Raw genomic sequence first — 11,648 nt, 5'->3', positions numbered from 1 at the left:
ATCAGTATTCGATGTTTTATCTCTGCATCTATGGTATTATTGATTTCATGTTGAATAAGCACTAAGAAAATCCGTCCCTCAACCAGGTTGCATTCACCATAAGTTATGCAACTGGTTCTAAGGTGATGGCCTTTGCATCTCAATTGGTTAAGTTATGTTATAGCTTTACCTTGGAATTATGTTAAGTTTTTTATATTTTTTGAGCCTTCTCATTTGGTATGTGATTGTGTAGCAGCCTGTCTCTATGGAACTTGGTGGTAAAATTCCAATTGTAGGTTTTTGAAGTTACAGATCTTGATAAAGGTTAGTTTCAATGGCCTAGAAGCCTTTTTCGTATCGAATTTCCCTTATTGTAAAGAAGTATACACAGTACCTTCATTGTGTATCTTAACTTTCAATAAATCCTTTGTCAATTCTCAATTGTTCCATCCAAACCTTGAAAGTATCGGTAGTTATAGGTATGGGCGCTCATAAATTTGTGTTGTGTTTGTAACAGCTGCCGAGATGACTATTTTTGGTTGCTTTTGGACAAATGGCCAAATCTATAGTGCAACACCTCCCCTTCTACTGCATGTAAGTTTCAGAAATGGACGCATTTGTTTCTCCTTGACCTTTATCTCTTGTGCGAATTTTGGATTTATTTTCCCTGGAACCATCTACAATTTAGTTTGTCTTGCCAATCAATCCAAAAATAACAATAACTGACCCATCTCTTTATGCATCACTAATGAAGTTTTTGTGCTTAGGGGATGCAGTGGTGTACTAAGATTCGTCATGGAAAGTGGTGACAAGGGTTGTTAGGTTGTTTCCTTAACTGCAGAGTAAGTTGTTCATCTTTGCAGCTTGTAATATTCATGACTGTTACGTATCCTTAACAGATTCTGAATTGTTGTGTTTTGATATGTAGGTTCTCGTGATATCCTGGTTAATTTGGAGCTTACACCTTAGTGAGAGGCATGGTAATCTCAAAGCATTTTTTATATGTTTCTTTTGGTTTGGCATCAGCTCTGCAGTTTTAACATTTCGATTCTTGCCTGTCACACGTTGTCGGAACATCGTCTATTGGTTTGTCAATTAGTTTAGCATGTTGTTGTTTGAACTTACTAGCTATCTTGGACATATATTGTTCTGAACTCAGAATTTCCTTCTTTTCTGTGTAATGTTAAACCCAATGAATAAAATGAATGAATGTTAAATTCTCAGTTTGATTATAAATTTCAGTCAAATTTGAAGTTGTATTTGAATTTCAGTTAATTTGAAGTTGCATTTGAATTTCAATTTGACTTTAATTTGACTTGACTTTATTTTGACTTCAATGTCAGTCAGATTAATTCAGATTCAGCCATTCAGGCATTTCAGCTGATCTGAATCTGTATTTTTTTTATATTATAATTCAAATCTACGACCCATGCGTCGGGGTCAGCATCTAGTAACCGTAAGAAATGGTCTCTGTTCAGAGACCCACGCGTAAGGGGTCGTGCAATTAAAAAACGCTTTATCAACGACCCATTCAGATCACCCTAGAACAGGTCGTTTAACTCTTATATATGACATGTTCTGAGGGTCGCGGAATGTCTGTTTTCCACTAGTGATAGATTTCCTCACTTACAAAAAGCAGTGGTTGAAAAGTTAATTCAAGAAATGCTAGATGCTGGTTTTATTCAAGACAGCCACAGCCCATTTGCTTCACCAATACTCTTAGTCAAGAAGAAGGATGGCTCTTGGAGATTTTGTGTTGACTACAGAAAATTAAATGACATCAGCATCAAAGATAAGTTTCCCATTCCTCTAATTAATGATTTAATGGATGAACTTCATGGTGATGTCATTTTTACAAAAAATGATTTTAAATCTGGGTATTATCAAATCTTAATGAATATTGTTGATATTCATGAGACTGCATTTAGAACCCATCAGGGGCACTATGAATTTAGAGTCATGCCATTTTGTTTAACAAATGCACCAACAATATTTCAGTCACTCATGAACACTATTTTCAAACCATTCTTAAGAAAGTTTGTTTTGGTGTTTTTTGATGATATTTTGATTTATAGTAAATCCTTGGAGGAGCGTGCAGTGCGTTTAGCTCAAACTATTTCATTATTGAGACAACATTCCTTCTTTGCCAACAAGAACAAATGTTGTTTTGCTCAGTCCAAGCTTGTTTATTTGGGGAATTTAATCACTTCTGAAGGTGTAGTTGTTGATCCTGACAATATAGATGCAATGCAACAATGGCCCCAGCCAACACACTTAAGTAATTAAGAGGATTTCTGGGTTTGACTGGTTACTATAGAAGTTTTATCAGAGGTTATGGCACCATAAGCAAATCATTAACTGATATGCTGAAGAAGAATTGTTTTTCTTGGTCACCATCATCCTTACAAGCATTTGTAACTCTTAAAAATGCCATGATATCTGCACCAGTCTTAGCCCTGCCTGATTTCTCTCAACCTTTTTTCCTTGAGACGGATGCATGTTCTACAAGAGTTGGGGCAGTTTTAATGCAATCTGGTCAGCCTATAGCCTTCTACAGCAAACCATTTGGACCACAGGCCTTGGCCTTATCCACTTATGAGAAAGAATTATTGGCCTTTGTCATGTCAGTTCAGAAATGGAAATACTATTTATCTCACCATCAGTTCATAATACACACTGATCACCAAATCTTGAAGTACTTCATGGAACAGAAAATTACTACATTGTTACAACAAAAATGGCTCATGAAACTTTTAGGTCTGAACTACATTATCAAGTATAAAAAGGGGATAGAAAATAAAGCAGCTGATGCTTTATCTAGAATTCACCATGATGCTTATGCTTGTCAATCCTTATCAGTGGCTCAACCACAATGGGCTCAAGACATCATTTCAAGTTACATTGATGATACTAATGCTCAGCAGCTCATCTCCCAGTTGCTTATTTCAACAGCCCATCCTCAGTACTCTTTGAGCAATGGCATTCTTAGGTACAAATCAAGAATTTATGTTGGCTCTTCCTTACAGATTGGAAATCGGAATATACATTCTATGCATTCTTCAGTTGTGGGTGGCCATTCTGGCATGTTGGGTACTTATAACAGAGTCATTGCTTACTTTTATTGGCCCAAGATGAAAGAAGACATTTTTCAGTTTGTTGCTCAATGTGATATATGTCAATGCAACAAAACTGAACACTCTGCACCTTCTGGCCTTCTGCAACCTTTTCCAGTTCCAGACACAGCTTGGAAACACATCTCCATGGATTTTATTGAGGGATTACCCATGTCTTACAGAAAAAGTGCTACATTGGTAGTAGTTGACAGACTAACTAAGTACAGTCACTTCATTTCCTTGAACCATCCATTCACTGCAATCTCTGTGGCAAAGGAATTCATGCATCACATTTTCAAGCTCCATTGTTTCAGACAGAGATAAGGTATTCCTTAGTCACTTTTGGCAACATCTATTCAAATCATTAGGTACTCAGTTAACCCTCAGCACTTCCTATCACCCACAAACTGATGGGAAAAATGAGAATACAAATGCTTGCCTTGAACAATATCTCAGATGCATGACTGGTTCCACTCCAAAATTGTGGCTCAACTGGCTGGCCTTAGCAGAATGGTGGTTTAACAAAAACTACCACACCAGCCTCAAGATGACCCCATTTCAGGCCTTGTATGGATATACTCCACCTCATTTGGTATTTCCAGTTCAAGCTACTACTTCAGTTGTTGCTGTGCAGGACAACCTTCTTGAGAGAGACCACATGCTCCAATTACTTAAAGAAGATTTTTCTAAGGCTCAGCACAGAATGAAGCATTTTGCAGATGCCCATAGAACTGATAGATCCTTTGCAGTGTGAAATTGGGTATTCTTAAAGTTGCAACCTTATAGGAAATCTTTTGTTTCCCTGAGAAGCAATATGAAGCTATCTGCTAAATACTTTGGGCCATTTGAAGTGTTACAGAGAATTGGCAATGTGTCTTACAAGCTCAAACTACCAGTGGAGTCAAGAATTCACCCAGTTTTGCATGTCTCTCAACTGAAGAAAAAGGTAGGCCATCATATCACCACTACCACTTCACTGCCACTAGTGGATGTTTCGGGTTCTTTCATAGTTACTCCCATAGCAGTTCTAGACTCCAGACATGTTCTCAGAGGAAACACTACAACCCTGCAACTATTCATACATTGGGATGGAGCTCTTGTTGAAGATGCCACATGGGAAGATGCAAGCCACATTCACTCTCAATTTCCAGACTTTATCCTTGAGGACAAGGGGGTCTTGTCATGTAACTAGTAGCACTTGAGCCTAACTAGTTGGTTTGTAGCCTTTGGGATTTATTTCTTGCGAACAGAAAGCCCATGTTTGAGTATTTTCTCTTATTTCAGTTTATTTCCTTTCTTAGGTTGTTTACACCCGTTGGGTGATTGAGTAGAAAAGTCGGCTATTTATTGGCCGCCTGAGTTGTAAAATAAACCAATGAGAAAATTAATGAAAGTTTAGGCTCTTTCCTAAGTTAGGAAGAGAAGGTATTGCAGTAAGTGAATCTTCAATTCTGTTTCATGACATTTTTATGAATTTCAGGTTAATGAATTAATATTGTTCGTATGCTCGTATCTGTAATCCCATCAAGCTTGTTGGCTCCTCAAAAATATGTCTAACAACGAGTATGTGAATCGTACTGTAACCTCCAAGGATCAGCCTGCTCAACATAATTATAAAGCTAAACCGAAATGGGGTGAGATAAGGTTACATATATAAAGGTGTTTTTTCGAGATATCTATGAATCTCAACCAATAGAGGATAAGGTAAGGTTAAGTCTTGGTGATTATTCAATACAACTACAAATTTCAACCTAAATGGGATAAAATAAACACGGATGTAGTTGGTTACATACATGAGATAGATATAAATCTAGGTGGTTAACCAAAATAACTACAAATCCAAGCTAACTACATTTGTTTTTCATTCTATCAAAAGAAGTTGAATTCAAATTCCAAATGTATACATTTTCTATTTTGTTTCTCCCACACCAACTTGCAAAGAGATGTCTCTTACGTAAGCATCAGAGTAGCTATGCAAGTGTCTCTTATTATCAATCTACAATCTTGAAAAATTAAATCAATAGCAAGAATTCCTTGATCAGTCTTGAGGATAGTTGAAGTAAAGAAAATTTTTTCTCCAACATCGTTAGTCCCGACGAAGGGGAGAGAATTAGTTGTACAAAAAAATCGCATGGAAAAATTACAAGGAATTTGAGGTGGGGGTAATAGTGATGTAAATACCACATTTTGAGTGAATCAAAGCGTTATTGATCATTTGTCATTTCATGAAGGAGTCAAAACTTCACGTGTAATAAAGACATCGAGATCTTGGTCTGTGAGAAGTTATCCAAACAAAGGAATTGGAAGAAATTTTTTGGTGTTTAGAACACCTCTTTTAATTGTAATTTTAATCTTAATCAATCTCAAGAAATTGTAAGTAGACACGGAAAAATTATGTGAAACTACCTCCTAATCTGCTTGCCGATAGAGACAATCGTTTGACCTCGCGTATCGATCAAGTTGATAGTACTTGGGTAAGACCTATAGATTTAAAATCGCGGTAGCACTTACAAGATATAGAAAAATAAATAAACAAACTGAGCCTCAAACTGAGAGTGCAAATCTCAAGCTCTGAAAGAGTCGTGCACAACTTTAGAACGTTGACTAGTTTGACAGGTACCGAATGACCATAATATGAGGAATGAGATATCTGAGAGGTAGTTATATCGGATCCAAACGACGGAAATAAGATTACATGAACCAATCGACAACATGAGGATTAATATATAACACATGAAAATGGATATCTCATTATCGAATATGATAGACGATCTGGACCAAGCCGTAAGCGAAGCAATAAATGAGAGCGGGAGAAAGATCATGTTGCTAAATATAGCTTCAAAAAGTGTAGGCGAGAAAGAGCTTTATCAAAGAAATATAAAGACCACTCAGGAATGAGCGACCAGCAGAGTAACTAAACAAAATTCACCACGGGTTGAGAATCTCAATAAGAGAAAGTTCAGTGATATGATCGAACATATATTATCAATGAAAAGGTCGATGGTTCACCATTTCTCGATGAGATAAAACAGTTTCATCCTTTATCAAACTTTACGTTAGCTTCATTCAAAGATCCTTTCAATGGGAAGAGTTCTAGTGGAGCATGCGCAGTACTTTCAACCTTTGTTGAGTTTATGTGGATCGCTATAAAAATAAGCTTTTTATGTAGGACCTTTCGTATGACCCTAACCGGTAAGGTTTTAATTTGATTCAGTAGTTTGGAGCCAAATTTTATTCCCAATTTAGGATGTTTTTCGGATGCATTCTTCGGACAATAAAATATCAACTTTAGTAGCAACAAAAGGGAGTATTTATTTATTCTCCCTATGAAAGAAAACAAATTAGAGTCTCATTGCCTTTACACAAATATTTAATTAAGAGGTTAGCGAATTTGGTACGGTCGATATCGGTCTCGTAACTTAAGTATACGTAAACGTTTTACCTTAGAATGAATGTGAGGTACACAATTTTTTGATTTTGCAGCTAGTCGAAAACCTGAAAAAGTCGTAGGAAAGAGTCCATAGATATGCAAGAGGGTAAAAAAAACAAAGAACACTTATCACAGACAACAAAAGATTACGCAACCAAGGTGCATAAAATCTGAACAATATTCGGGAAGTGACTTAAGAATGAAATTGTAACGGTTCAAGGAATCAGAATGAGATACGGAGGATTCCACAAAAACCCCGATAACATAAGGGCTAATTTTTTCCAATCTTAATATTTGATCATAAGAACTATTGCCAAAAGATACAATGGGAAAGAGAGATAAATAAATCTATATCACGGAAAGACCAAGACACCTACCGCACACTAGTATCCGAGACTCTGATAGTATGTGAATAGAATCTTTTTACAGGTTAACTAAAAATTATTTGTCTTTAAATTTTGTCGTTAAAACTTCAACTTAGTGGCGAAATTACTGACGAAATCTAAAGCATGTCACAAAAAATCAATTACAGTAACTTTTTTTCTTCTATCACAGATGTCAATTTCGGCAGCGAATTTTTGTTTGCCGCCAAAATAATTGGCACTAAAGACATATGTTCTTGTAGTGACTCATTAGATCTATAGGAAATCAGGGTGATACATACAAATCTGGCTTCAACAAAGACACGTAAAAATGCAACACACAAGTCAAGACAAATCCAAGTTTGGGGATTACCAAACAAGGTTGATCACACCAATTTGATCGTCTCAAAATCCTTAGAAAAAAACAACATCTGTGCATCTCTTATCGGGGCATGTCAGGGTTTTCCAACAATATAATGATGTAATCGTTATCTTAGTCATCACATGTATGTATCAATTACATTGGGTTATAATCGATTTGGAAGTCCGACGACCATGGTATTCCTTAGATCTTATTAATTCTTCCATGAGTCTGAACAAAAGCAAAGTTTAAAAAACTAATTGTAAAAACGATTAGAGGAGTCAGTTTAGCTACAAAATTTAGAGGAATAACTATCATCTAATATTTCATGTTACTCGATTGTCGTGCACCATACAACATTATCTTTGTTCTTGACTAGATTTATGCTATCAGGACGGTAACTTCCACTATCTATAGTATCTAAAGTTTGTCGCACCCATAGGGATGAAAGTTAGGAATAACCAGGTGGTTTCCGATAAATATCATGACAGCACTTTGGGGAAATAAATGACATCAGAGGAAAATGGAAGGGACATATTCCTAGTTAAGAATATGTTGTAGTAGCGATATACCGGTGGTGCATGAAGATCCAATACAATAAGAAAGTGTGAGAACCGATACTCGTGCTAGGCAAATATGTGTTACAAAAAATAAGGCAGAACGCACCTGATGCAAACAGTGAGACTTGGAATAAATTTTAGGATGAACCATACCTAATTGATGGGCCAAGAAACTGCAACGCAATACGATTAAGGAATTTTAATGGCAATATGAACCCTAAGCCATGAAATTCCCTCAACCTAAAAAAGTTTTGTTTTTATAACCACTTAACACTGATAAATGATTTTATACGTCATCTATGTCTTTGAACATGCATGCACTATTTGTATTATCATGACAACTTGATATATATCCCTTCTAGAGGAACAATATACCCTAAGACAAGTACAGTCCTAAAAAATTATATAATCTTTAATGTTACTTTTTAATTCTAGTACAGGATATATGTACAACTTATAAACTTCAGTTTAGTCGGAGGTCCTAGACAACCTCACGCGACTAGGGATAATTTCCTCATTTACTTCGATCTAATGCATCGCTCAAAGCTTCTCCCCGATGTTGAAGTCAATCCTTATACGAACTTATGACCAACATGTCAGTATACTCTAAAAACAAGTGTTATATTCGTGAACATTGTGAGCAGAAAAATGTTGTCACATCCACAAACACATAGGATTCAACTGGGATTTGGTACCATAAGTTAGATCTTATTCATTTTATGAGAAAAACAAATTCAACCTATAACACCAAATGAAATTTTGATGGAACGTAAACTACGATATTTTACTGGGCTTGAGGCTTGGAAACAATAATTATCTGTAATAATCGTTTATAACTGGATTTGATAGATAATTGGTCATTTGATTTAAAAATATTACATTTATATGCATCGATAGAATTTGAGGAGAGCCCAGATACATCATTAGAGATGGTATTCATGAAAGTTCATCTAAGTTTGGTGATCTTTGGGATTCAAGTTACGAGAACCCTTTTTGTAATCATATCCTTTATAGATTCTTGGTTTGTTGTAACTAACTTAAAATTTTTAGGAAAAGAACCCTTGAGTTTGATTTCATCTCATAATTATCCCACCAGAATCTGATTAAATTCTCATTACTAGTTGAAGTGATTTTTTCAAAAAATATGGTTGGACTTTTGAAAAATAAAATTGCAAGTTTCTGCCTTGAGGCTAAGTGTTGTCCCTCACCCATATATCATATTCAGACCGATCCATTTTTTCTTGAATCACTATCCTCCAAAATGTGTGCCTATAACGTTTTAATTTAATGAATTTACTATGGTCTTACTAATTAATTTGTCATGCATGGTTATGTATCAAACAAAAATATATATATTTGTCACGCATCGTAATATCGTAATCAGGGTGAATATATGTGTTTGTACCCCAATATTTTACACTAAAAATGGGCTTAATATACTCATCTTATTAGCCAAATATGGCTAACTAGGCCTCACAAGCTCTATACATAGAAGCCCGTGGGAAAATATCCAAGTCAAGGCAAGGAGGTGCCACGTCATCATTGCCACGTCAACAGAGTGAAGCAATCAGAATATGACATGTCAGCACAAAGGTACAGTCAACAGACAACTGTACAGTGACGTCGGCAAACCACGACGCTGTCAACATATGCTCAGGATATTACGTTTCCGTTATAGCGTCGTCAGCATCTTCATAACACCGTCAGCATATTCCTGACGTCGTCGGCATCTTCCTAGCGCCGTCAGAATATTCTATCGCTGACGTCATCATGACGTCATCATCAGCTGATCATCTTCTCCGATGTCTTCTCCTGCGACGTTTACAGCAGCAGTTGGCCGGCGACCTTTCCGGCGACTGTCGAATTCCGTCCGGCAGTTCGTGGGTGATACTGCGCTTCGTCGTACATCAAACTTCAATACATCTGGGTTATTTCCACCCCGCTCTTGTACACTGGCGGAATTTTACGCTCACCTAGTTGAACCGATCGAGCCAGCTCACTGAGTCGCCAGCTGAGCCATTGACTCACTGGATGTTTCAGGCCATCTTCATTTGGCTTGCGGATTTCTTCACCCCATTGTGTGGACTTAACCAATTGATCTAATTCTTGGGCTTGGTCTTTTGTATCCTTTTGCTTACCTAATTCCATGACCCAAGAGGAAGTCTCTAGAAACATCTAAAAGGGTTTCTGTCCAAGTCATGCAAGGAATGATCTGGAATACGCTAGAATGATCTGTCCAAGTCATGCAGGGCCAGTTAATGTAATTTATGCCAGGATGCATGCAGGGCTAGTTAATGCAATTCATGCTTATCTCGAAATGAGGGTGAGACCCTGATTTATAATATATAAATACATGGGTTCACAACCCTAAAAGGTAAGCAATCTTCTCTAGAAAAAACACCTGTGAAAACTCTAGCTAACTTAAGTATCAGAGAGTTTTTTGCAGGTCCCCCCCCTCCCAAAAAAAAAAAGAACTGTTCACGTGAAGAGAAAGGCAACATTTCTATCATCAATTCAATCACCGTCAGACTCATGTTTGAGGTAAAAATATTTTACCATCCAAACGTTGGCGCCGACCAAGGGGAATCGAGAAAAGATAATCGTGTTTTCCCAAATCGATCTATGGCAGTAGTCAAACAAACTGCATGAAGGGTCGATTATGTTAGCAATCCTCGAAAGCATAGGAGACGCGAAGCTTAAAGGCACGAGATAGAGGTTCAGTCAGCACCGGCAGTACCCACTGGAAACAGACATGGTGGAGATCGTGTTCGTGACAGAACCACGGATCGTGGTCAGGATCGAGATCGTGTTCGTGACAGAACCCCATAGATGAATAATCGGAGAAGCGAAAAAATACCGATGATCGAAGACGAGGGAATGGATGTCGACTCCATACCTGATGGAGAAAACTCACGAGTTCGAGCAGACAGAGGGCTTGTATTCGGCATCCCGGCAAATAGGAATAATGATCGACATGACCCGCGAGATGGACGAACCGCGACTCCTAGTACGGAGGAAGAACTGTTGTGTCGTCAGCTGGACGAGGTGGAGAAAGAGAACGCTCTCCTGAGAGTAGAACGTGAGAACCAGTCTCGATCGAGGGATGGTAATCTGAACAACCAGAAGGGTCGGTCTGTATGGAGCGTCTTGGAAGTCAAGTTAGCCCGCGGGATGTAGACCAAAACAGAGAAATGATCGATCTACATAGACCAGAGAAAAATTTGTTGGTCACTAGAGATTTACCTAGACGAAGGCGTGTACGAGACCGGCGAGAAGGGACCCGAGCACGGCCAAATACAACTCAGCAGAGTATGTCCAGAACTACCACCCACTCAAAGCATCTCAGGAATGACGAAGATGAGGTTCGAGATCGGCACGATGAGAGAAAATTTTCGCACGATTACTATGCTCGTTCGGATCAAGGAAGAGCTGGAAAAAGATTAAGATCCAAAGTTGATATTCCAGAGGATCGGGACTATGAGCAGGAAGACAGTTCTTATGATGGCGACATAAGCACAATAACGGATGCTCGCTTCTGCAAGATGATCGATAAAGTAATGTCGAAAAATCGCTCCAGAGAGGAAACGATAGACATGTTGCATCGAGCCGCAGCAGCTCCTTTCAAACTGAATATCATAGAATTCCGACCGCCAATGAATTTTCAAGTTCCCAAGCTGCCAGAATTCGATGAGAAAACAGATGATCCATATCAGCATGTTTTACACTATGAAACTTCCATGACTCTGTGGCAGTACAGCGATGAGTTTATGTGCAAAATGTTTCCACAATCACTGACTGGTGGAGCAATGACGTGGTTCAATCAGCTCCCGACACAGTCAATCG

General features: G+C 37.8%; 1 long non-coding RNA gene across 1 annotated transcript; it reads left to right on the top strand.

Moving 5' to 3' along the window:
- The first annotated feature begins 235 nt into the window (after nt 1-235).
- Nucleotides 236-821, top strand: LOC113273951. Its single transcript, XR_003322686.1, has 3 exons — nt 236-303; nt 497-573; nt 756-821. It is a non-coding gene; the product is annotated as an uncharacterized LOC113273951 (long non-coding RNA).
- Nucleotides 822-11,648: the final 10,827 nt, after the last annotated feature.

Source organism: Papaver somniferum, chromosome 4, assembly GCF_003573695.1.
Source record: "Papaver somniferum cultivar HN1 chromosome 4, ASM357369v1, whole genome shotgun sequence".
In the NCBI taxonomy this organism is placed as follows: Eukaryota; Viridiplantae; Streptophyta; class Magnoliopsida; order Ranunculales; family Papaveraceae; genus Papaver; species Papaver somniferum.
Note: the sequence above shows the minus strand (reverse complement) of the source record. Positions and strands in the feature narration are given on the sequence as shown.